The sequence below is a fragment of the Rhinopithecus bieti genome, unplaced genomic scaffold, assembly GCF_001698545.2.
Source record: "Rhinopithecus bieti isolate Rb0 unplaced genomic scaffold, ASM169854v2 scaffold_15091, whole genome shotgun sequence".
Taxonomy (NCBI): domain Eukaryota; kingdom Metazoa; phylum Chordata; class Mammalia; order Primates; family Cercopithecidae; genus Rhinopithecus; species Rhinopithecus bieti.
The window spans coordinates 71,779-81,251 of NW_016807977.1; the positions used below are offsets into that span (position 1 = coordinate 71,779).

Sequence of the window (9,473 nt, forward strand, 5' to 3'; positions counted from 1 at the left end):
GATACATGCACACATATGTTTATTGCAGCACTATTTACAATAGCAAAGACATGGCACCAACCCAAATGCCCATCAATGACAGATAAAGAAAGTGAAGTAGCTCAGGAATGGAAAACCAAATATCGTATGTTCTCACTTATAAGTGGGAGCTAAGCTATGAGGATGCAAAGGCATAAGAATTATACAATGGACTTTGGGGACTCAGGGGAAAGGGTGAGAGAGGTGTGAAGGATAAAAGACTACAATTTGGGTTCAGTGTATACTGCTCAGTGATGGGTGCACCAAAATTTCACAAATCACCATTAAAGAACTTACTCATGTAACCAAATATCACCTGTTTCCCCAAAACCTATGGAAATTTAAAAATATATATTTTTAAGATACCCTTAGGAATTTAGTTCCAAGGACGAAGTGTTGAGGATAAGGGGGAAATGAGCTGGCCTGTTACAAGGAAACTCTCGAGGAAAAGTGAAGAAAATCTCTGAAATTTGTTGATGACATAGGGCCCACAAAGCAAGGAGAACTACATATATTAAAACAAAATAACTATAGAGAACTGTAAGGGGAAGTGATGAGGATAAACAATAAATGATGTTCCAGCTCTTCTGACCCTTCTTTAAAGAAGCAATGAGGTTCTTAAACTGTGACTATTTCTGAGTACTAGAACTCATTATAAACATTATTTTATTGAGAGTGACCCTGTTTTAAAGTGTGTTCTTAATTTTATCTGCTTGCTAGCAAGTATCTAGATCTTCTAAGTATAAGAGTAAATGTAACAGGTTCTGACATTGAGTTTGTGCCATGTACAAAGGAATTGAAACTAATTAATTGAGTTAAAAGAATAGTGTTCATAGGCTTCAAAGTATCTACATTAATCCTTTGCTTGGAAAGGCATCTCTTAAGCAAACAATTAATAATATTTAACTGAGAACACAACATTTTCATTCTTTTTTAATTTAACTTTTAAGTTCAAGGGTACATGTGCAGGTTTGTTATATAGGTAAACATGTGTCATGGAGGTTTGTTTTACAGATTATTTCATCACACAGATATGAAGCCTAGTACTCATTACTTATTTTTCCTTATCCTTCCCTTCCTTCCACCCTCCCTCTTCCAATATGCCCCAATGTGTGTTGTTCCCCTCTATGTGTCCATGTGTTCTCATCATTTAGCTCCCATTCATAATTGAGACCATGTGGTATTTGGCTTTCTGTTCCTGTGTTAGTCTGCTAAGGATAATGGCCTCCAGCTCTATCCATGTTCCCATAAAGGACAAAATATTGTTCTTTTTTATGGCTACATAGTATTCCATGGTGTATATGTACCACATTTTCTTTATCCAGTCTATCATTGATAGCCATTTAGGTTGATTCCATATCCAGTAACGGGATTGCAGGTCGAATGGCATTTCTGTTTTTAGATCTTTGAGGAATGGCCACACTGTCTTCCACAATGGTTAAAGACAGTGTATAAGCATTCTTTTTTCTCTGCAACCTCACCAGCATGTTATTTTTTGACTTTTTAATAATAGCCATTCTGACTTGTATGAGACAGTATCTCATTGTGGTTTTGATTTGCATTTCTCTAATAATTGGTGATGTTAAGCTTTTTTTTTATATGATTGTTGGCCACATGCATATCCTCTTTTTAAAAGTGTCTTTTCATGTCCTTTGCCCACTTTTTAATTGGGTTGTTTGAGTTTTTTACCTGGTACATTTGTTTAAGTTCCTTATGGATGCTGAATATTAGACCTTTCTCAGATGGGTAGCTTGAAAAATTTTTCTCCCATTCTGTAAGTTATCTGTTCACTGTGTAAATAGTTTCTTTTGCTGTGCAGAAGCTCTTTAGTTTAATTAGATCCCATTTGTCCATTTTTGCTTTTGTTGCAATTGCTTTTGTTGTCTTTGTCATGAAATCTTTGCTTGTTCCTATTCTAGAATTTTATTGCCTAGGTTGCCTTCCAGGGTTTTTATAATTTTGGGTTTTACATTTAAGTTTTTAATCCATCTTGAGTTAATTTTTGTATATGGTGTAAGGAAGGGGTCTGGGGTCTGGTTTCAATCTTCTACATGTGGCTAGCCAGTTATCCCAGCATCATTTATTGAATAGGGAGTCTTTTCCCCATTGCTTGTTTTTGTCAGCTTTGTCAAAGATCCAATAGTTGTAGGTGTGTGGCCTTATTTCTGGGTTCTTTATTCTGTTCCATTCGACTTTGTGCCTGTTTTTGTACTAGTACCATGCTGTTTTGGTTACCATAGCTCTGTAGCATAGTTTGAAGTCAGATAGCGTGATGCCTCCAGCTTTGTTCTTTTGCTTAAGATTGCCTTGCCTATTCGGGCTCCTTTTTGGTTCCTCATAAATTTTAAAATAGTTTCTTCTACTTCTGTAATGAATGTCATTGGTAGTTTAATAGAAATAGTGTTGAATCTATAAATTGCTTTGGGCAGTATGGCCATTGTAATGATATTGATTCTTCCTATCCATGAGCATGGAATATTTTTCCATTTGTTTGTATCATCTCTGATTTCTCTGAGCAGTGTTTTGCAGTTCTGCTTGTAGAGATCTTTCACCTCCTTGATTATCTGTATTCATAGGTATTTTACTTTGTGTGTGTGGTAATTGTGAATGGGATTGCGGTCCTGATTTGGCTTTCAGCTTGAATGTTGTTGTTGTATAGGAGTGCTAGTGATTTTTGCACATTGATTTTGTATCCCGATAATTTGCTTAAATTATTTATCAGCTTAAGGAACCTTTGGGCTGAGACTATGGGGTTTTCTAGATATAGAATCATATCATCTACAAACGGGCAGTTTGACTTCCTCTCTTCCTATTTGGATGCCCCTTATTTATTTCCCACTCCTAATATTATTTCAGAAACTGATTTTTGAAACTTCTTTTTGAAATACGTGTGCTTGGCCGGGCGCGGTGGCTCAAGCCTGTAATCCCAGCACTTTGGGAGGCCGAGACGGGCGGATCACGAGGTCAGGAAATCGAGACCATCCTGGCTAATACGGTGAAACCCCGTCTCTACTAAAAAATACAAAAAACTAGCCGGGCGAGGTGGCGGGCGCCTGTAGTCCCAGCTACTCTGGAGGCTGAGGCAGGAGAATGGCGTAAACCCGGGGGGCGGAGCTTGCAGTGAGCTGAGATCCGGCCACTGCACTCCAGCCCGGGTGACAGAGCGAGACTCTGTCTCAAAAAAAAAAAAAGAAGAAGAAGAAGAAATATGTGTGCTTGCCGGGCACGGTGGCTCACGCCTGTAATCCCAGCACTTTGGGAAAACGAGGTGGGTGGATCACAAGGTCAGGAGATCGAGACCATCCTGGCTAACATGGTGAAACCTCGTCTCTACTAAAAATAAAAAAAAAAAAAAAAATTAGCCGGGCATGGTGGCGGGCACCTGTAGTCCCAGCTACTCGGGAGGCTGAAGCAGGAGAATGGCGTGAACCGGGGAGGCAGAGCTTGCAGTGAGCCGAGATCGTGCCACTGCACTCCATCCTGGGCGACAGAGCGAGATTCCGTCTCAAAAAAAAAAGAAAAAAAATGAAATATGTGTGCTTAACCTAGAAGGGTTCTATGCATGGAAAGTTACAAAGTTATAAGCCCTACCAGTTATGCTACGATCCAGAAATATCTAAGTTATTGAAGTTGATTAATTGTGTGACAATTAAACTAAAGTGTTATCAGAAATGAGGTTGTGGAATTTTGTATTTTAGTATATTTTTTTTAGAGAAAGATTTGGCCATACTGGGATGGGAGCTAGTAGTGTGTCAACAAGTTGTGTAATTTTCATATTTGGGGCATTGATTTTTTCTTTTGAAGAAAGATATGATCTCGCTGGACTGAAACTCATAATACTTCAATAGCAGATAAAAGAGAAAGATCCATAAGTGATAACATGCTCAGAGTTGGGGCTTTTAACAGTTCTTTTCCAAGGCTAGGGTTCTCAGTTTTTTCCTCTCATCTGAGCCCATTTTAAATCTTTACTAGAAGTCACTGCTTCTGTGCTGAGAATAGGGCTACATAGTTCCCATATCTTTGGTAAATATCCTTTATTAAGTGATTCTTAAAGATGTACATTTATACATAGACAACTGGAAATTTTCATACTAAAAACCTTTTCTTTAGACAAAACCAATAAAGTATGAAAAAAAAAATTAGGTGCATAAATCTTTGGGGGTTGGCTTTAATTCTTCAAAAGGAACTATAGGTTTTATCCCTATGGTAAACAAACAATAATGTCTACATCTATCCACAATGCAAAGTTGGGGATACAGTTCTAGAATATTTAGCAAAATATGGATATTTACACCAAACCTGGAATGGCTGAGGTTCTCTATAATTGTAATTTTATCAATTTTCCATTTGCTTTCATGTGGAAAAAAAATGCCAGCTTCAGTATATGCCAAATATGACTGAAGTTTATTTGAAATGTTGTCAAAAGTTACCTGGGCATATTAAGAATGTAAAATTGTAACTGTAATGTGGATAATTCAATTGTGCTTTTGTCTTTTGCGAATTGGTCTTCATGAAGCACACCTAGTATTGTGAAAATTATGGGACGTTATTGAAATTGAGACACATGAGGTTAGTAAGTAGATTTTAAAATTATTATTTGGCACATTTTCTTCACAATGTTGTAATTGTACATCACTCCTTTATTATACTGATCTGGAAAAAAATATTCAGTATATTTATGCCCAAAATGAGTACTGGGCCCATGTGGCAGGGCCAAGCAACTAGAACATGATTCAGAAATCAGGCAATGAAAAGGCATAAGAATGACATAATGGACTTTGGCGACTCAGAGGGGAAGGTTGCAAGACTATATATAGGGTACCGTGTACGCTGCTCGGGTAACAGGTGTACTAAAGTCTCAGAAATCACCACTAAAGAACTTATCCATGTAACCAAAAAATGCCTGTACCCAAAAAACAATTGAAATAAAAAATAAAGAAAGAAAAGAAATCAGGCCATGAAAAACACACTGGAACATGATCAAGAGGCATTTCACTGCCTCAGAACAAGGTGGTGGGGGGGTGTATTAGTCTGTTCTCAAATTTCTATAAAGAACTACCTCAGACTGGGTAATTTATAAAGAAAAGAGGTTTAATTGACTCATGGTTCTGCAGGCTGTACAGGAAGCATGGCTGGGAAGGCCTCTGGAAACTTGCAATCATGGCAGAAGGTGAAGGTGGAAGTAGGCACATCTTACATGGCTGGAGAAGGAGGAAGAGGGCAAAGGAGAAGGTGCCATACACTTTTAAACAACCAGGTCTTGTGAGAACTCACTCACTATCATGAGAACAGCAAGAGGGAAATCTGCCCCCATGATTTAATTACCTCCCACCAAGCCGCTCCTACAACATTGGGATTTACAATTCCACATGAGATTTGGACAGGGACACAAATTCAAACCGTATCAGGGAGGAATTCTAAAATACACAGCAGGATGCACTCCTATCCCTTACAGGTCAAGGAGATTATCTGATATTGGTGTGGGGAATGGCTTATTTTCTGATGACCACATGTGGGACTATTTCAGCCACCACTAGAAACCCCAGGAGGGTTTTTGTTTCATATTATTTCTACACATTTTTTTGTAAAAGTAAATGCAATAGAAATTTAATTCAGGATTGATCTCAATCTTCAAGTGGAGCCAGCTCCTCTGGGGTCAGGAAGGAAATAGGGATTTTTTGTTTGTTTGTTTGGTTTGGGGGCTTTTTTATTTTACATCACCATGCAGGTTACATTCATCTTCCACTGGAATGACTAGAGTACCCCAGTAAGTGGCCTAACTACAGAAGAACACAAGATTGCCTCCTGAGGGCAAACAGGCTCTCTTGCTTCTCCTCATCGGCCATGCCTTAGCATGGTTTCTCCCTATCCCTTATTAAAGCAGGTCCTTTGCACACAAAGCCCTGGTTAAAACCCGAATCACTACCTCTCAACCCTCTTGGATAAGGGGCGCTTTCCCTGGGCTTGGACTGAGCCCCATACCCCAGAGGTGGTATCCTGACTGGATTGTATGAAGAGAGTGGGTGCAGGAGACAAATGGCTGAAATGAAAATAGGAGCCATCGGTCCCCATCTGCATCTCCAACTTCAGATGCCTACAGATGTGGTCCATGTGACGTGCAGGAAGGAGGGGCAGAAGAAGGGATGGGCAGGGAGGGTGTTTCTGGCGACAGTAGTCTGCCTGAAGGTCTTTACTTCTTGGCCTTGCCCTGGGCAGCCACAGCTTCCATGGCTTTACACATAGTCCCTTCATCCCCTAAGAACTGCATGGACTTGATGGGGTTCAAGTTCTTGGCCAATTCATAGGCAATGGGAATACCAGTAAGCAGGTTCAGCTCCATGATAGCTACTTCAGAGACACCCTCCAGGTGCTTGATAATGCCTATAAGGCTGCTGTCATGGGCTTCAATCAATATCCAATTCCTCTTCTTTATCTGGGGAACTATATCTTTATCCCAAAAGGCCAGAGCTCTGGCAATAGTATCCTCCAGACTCTCACAAGAGGGTAGTTGATCTTCAGTGAGGTCTGTATACCTGCAATCCTTTCTAATGCTGCTACAGAAGGGGTGGTAGGGCTCCATCGAAGGTGGTGAGACATCATAAGGGCATATCCACATCTTTACCTAGGCCTCACCATTCTTGGCAGCAGTTTCTGCTTTATGGAGGCTGGTCAGATCCCCATAGTGCCATTCATTGAGGCACCAAGTCCTCAATGCAGGCCACCACATTGGGTCAATAGCATGCACAGTGTCCAGAGATTCCAGATTGCTCTCTTCTACACTGATGGGAAGCATATGTCAAACTCATAGCCAGCACCTGGCAGCACCTGCCCATCGTGATTCACCTCCTCATGGTCCACTGGGTGCTCTTGCTCTGGAAACTGGAGTGGCCATGGCAGCAGGCTCACATTTCTTGACAATGTATTTTCTGGGATTTTTTTAACTGTCTTAGATAGCTTTAAAATAGGACAACCTGGAAGCCATTCAAGCCAACAAAGAAGTCAAGGTCCTACGAAAAATTGAAGTTCAGTGCTCAAACTGCCTGTAACAAATAAATAAGCAGCAGCAGCAGCGAAGAAAAATATGAAAAAAAAAAAAAAGTTGAAGTAGTGAGGCTCAAAGGAAAAAAGCCAAGACTGTTTTGGCATGTGGGAAAGAAAAGCTGGAGGAAGGTTTTAGTTAAAACCTCACAAGCCAGTGTTTGCTTAGCTGTCCTTTCCATTAACTTCCATTAAGTGCATGGAGACTCTATTTTCATGCTGAGTGCCCTATGCCCTCAGAATTCCCTGAGGCTCCATGGGCAGGAGGTTAAAATTTCTTTCCGGAAAGCCAGTTCTGTGTTCGGATGGTGTGGTCATAAAGGATTATCTAAACTTGTACGCTTTGAAATCTATTTTGTCAGGGAGCAAAAAAGAAATAGATATTTCTCAAGCTCAGAACAGTATTATAATTTAAACACATGGTTTGGTATGACAATATGCAGCATAATATATTTGAGTTAGTAGAAGAATATAAATAAAAGAGCATTAAAGATGGCAGCACAAATGAAAAAGAAAAAGAGAACAAATTATTTAAATTTCTCATAATAGTAGTAAGAAAGAAAGGACTTGAAGTTAAACTGGAAACATCAACATGAACTCGCACCCTTAAAAAGTTTTCACTTTGTTACTTAAATCATTCAGATTGCCTCTCCCTACCAACAGTAGTCATGTAGAAAAATCTAAACCTTCCCCTCAACTCCCCAGATCTTCTACTTTTTTCTGCCAAACGGAATCAGGGTTCCTTGAGCAGAGGACAAAAAAAAGCAAAATGTTCCTACAAACATCTTATTGTCACAAAGCAAGGATGCTCTCACAAATATCTCTGGGACATTTCAAAAAGACAAAGACAAATTTTAAAGTTATATGTTGGATAGGTGCGGTGGCTCATGCCTATAATCCCAGTGCTTTGGGAGGCCAAGGTGGGCGGATCACTTGAGATCAGGAATTTGAGACCTGTCTGGCCAACATGGTAAAACCCCGACTCTATAAAAAATACAAAAATTAGCTGGACATCGTTGTGGGTGCCTGTAATCCCAGCTACTCGGGAGGCTGAGGCAGGGAAATTGCTTGAACCCGGGAGAGGCCGAGGTTGCAGTGAGCGGAGATCGCACCACTGCACTCCAGCCTGGGTGACAGAGTGAGACTCTGTCTAAAATAAAATAAAATAAAATAAAATAAAATAAAAGCTACATATTCTTTGAACCAACAATTGTACTTATAGAAATTTATGTCACAAATACACTCAAACATGTACAAAAGGTGAAGAAATTCACTGCAGCAATATTTGTAGTAGAAAATGTTGGAAACAACCTAAATGTCCATCAATAAGAAACTGGTTAAATAAATTGCAGTGTATTAATACAACAGAATACTATAAAACCACCAGAAGAAAAAAGGTAAGATCCTATGTGCATCAAAATGGAAGATCACCAAGATATACTGTTAAGTGAAAAAAGCAAGATGCATGTCAGTACACACAGAATACTGCCATTTCTGTGACAGTGAAAGGTATATATGCTTGAATATGCCTATAATATATCTGAAAGAATGCAAGAAACTGGCAACAGTAATTGCCTCTAAGGAAAGGAAGTAGGTAGCTGGGGGACTGGAGAGTGAAGGAGACTTATTTTCAGTGAATACACTTTTGTGCTATTTGACATTTTGTTACTATGTGCATGTATTACTTTTAAAATAAGATTAAAAGGTTTCTTTTATTATGTCAATGATTTTAGTCTAGAGGTATCTTCCAATAATCAAGTAGTAAACAACTTTAGCATTAAAATAAATTATTGTAGTCAACAGAAACAGGAACTCTGAATAAAGAGCCTTGAGTCCATCACATCAGCTAAGACAACTAAACCTCTTTGAAAATGATTATTCGGCCGGGCACGGTGGCTCACGCCTGTAATCCCAGCACTTTGGGAGGCCAAGGTGGGCGGATCACGAGGTCAGGAGATCGAGACCATCCTGGCTAACAAGGTGAAACCCCATCTCTACTAAAAACACAAAAATTAGCCAGGCGTGGTGGCGGCGCCTGTAGTCCCAGCTACTCGGGAGGCTGAGGCAGGAGAATGGTGTGAGCCCAGGAGGCGGAGCTTGCAGTGAGTCGAGATCCCGCCACTGCACTCCAGCCTGGGTGACAGAGCGAGACTCTGTCTCAAAAAAAAAAAAAAAGATTATTCATTGATGTGACCATAATCCAGATAGGTGCCAGAGCATAGTTTGTGCCAGTCACAATTTCATAGTTACATTACATTTATGTGTTTTTAATATGGCTAAATATCAATCCACAGGCAACTTTAACACAATCCCAAACTCTACTAAATGATAATAAAGGGAAAAAAATAAAATAAAAGCCCATGGGGGTAAGGGAGTGGGAAACAAAACAATAATAGATGAGATTTCAGCAAGTTCTG

General features: G+C 39.7%; 1 pseudogene; it reads right to left on the reverse strand.

Annotated features, from left to right (window-relative positions):
* Nucleotides 1-6,208: 6,208 nt before the first annotated feature.
* Nucleotides 6,209-6,825, reverse strand: LOC108537187 (phosphoglycerate mutase 1-like; annotated as a pseudogene).
* Nucleotides 6,826-9,473: the final 2,648 nt, after the last annotated feature.